The sequence below is a fragment of the Neopelma chrysocephalum genome, unplaced genomic scaffold, assembly GCF_003984885.1.
Source record: "Neopelma chrysocephalum unplaced genomic scaffold, ASM398488v2 Primary Assembly neopelma1_26, whole genome shotgun sequence".
NCBI lineage: Eukaryota > Metazoa > Chordata > Aves > Passeriformes > Pipridae > Neopelma > Neopelma chrysocephalum.
This window is the reverse complement of record NW_020897695.1, coordinates 30,045,044-30,046,202: the sequence shown is the minus strand read 5'-3', so window position 1 is coordinate 30,046,202 and position 1,159 is coordinate 30,045,044.

Sequence of the window (1,159 nt, the reverse complement as noted above, 5' to 3'; positions counted from 1 at the left end):
TGCCCCTGTTTTGGTTGTTTGTTTTTTTTTTCCTTTAATGAATGGCTAAGCCTCCTTTTTGTTACATTTGATACTGACTTAAAATTTCATTTTAGTATATTCCTACAGCTAGACAATTCCTCAGAAATGCTGCTTTACAGCCTTCCCTGAACTCTAAGTACTAAGTCTGCCGTTCTTTGGACAATACTGCTTTCAGTGTCTTTCGCCTCAAAGTTTTATGAAGCAATTCCTAAGCTTGTATTAGATTATTTTCCTTAGCCAGAGGAAATTTAAGCTAAAGTGATAATTATTAAGAAGCACTGCCCAGAATTTAAAAATATCACCAGGGAACCATTTAATGCTTTTCACAGAATAAGTGTAGTGTGAACACTTTGTAGGATTGAGGTCCTGAAAGGTTCCTACTAGCACAGATCACTATAAACGTATTGAGTGTGAAGTCAGGGGTAAAGTAGAAACAATGACAAATTCTGATAACACTTACTTGAATGCTACATTATTCTTCTTGAATGGGAGGTTAGGTGTTTATTTAGTCTAAGTCTGACCACAGGGACCTTGAAAAAAAGTATTCCTACTGCTTTGAAAGTTTATTTCACCCACACGTAGGTCTGAACTACTGAAAGCATTACTGTGGAGAAGATTCACTGCTTTCCCCTACCCGTGTCATACTTGGTGAACAGTTAAAAAATTTTGTATCTGAAGATGTGCTTTTTTCTTGAAATGCTAACTCATTACACCCGATACTGGTTTTGGAAAATGCTAGCTTCATTCTAAGAATAACAATCTTTAAAATAGAAACAAAATACTGATGATGCTTTTTAAAATAATTTACAAATCAGATGTCATTACACTCCTCAAAGAATGACAATCCTTCAAGAAAACTGTGTGAGGGAATATTTTTTTCCTTTTAGCCCATCTGTCTAAAACTTAGTTCAGAGGTAAAAGTGGAATAGTGAATCTATACTAGCTGCAGTCCAGAACAAGGTCAGGTAAAAAGGCAGGGCATGTTACATAATACTGCCATCCTCTTATCCCCAGAACCTTTGGAGATCATCTGGTACCAAAGCTGCTTCTTGGAACAGGGCCAACGCAGAGCTGGTTGCTCAGGATTGAGGTTTGAATATCTCCAACAATGGGGATTCCACAGCTCCTCCAGGTCCCA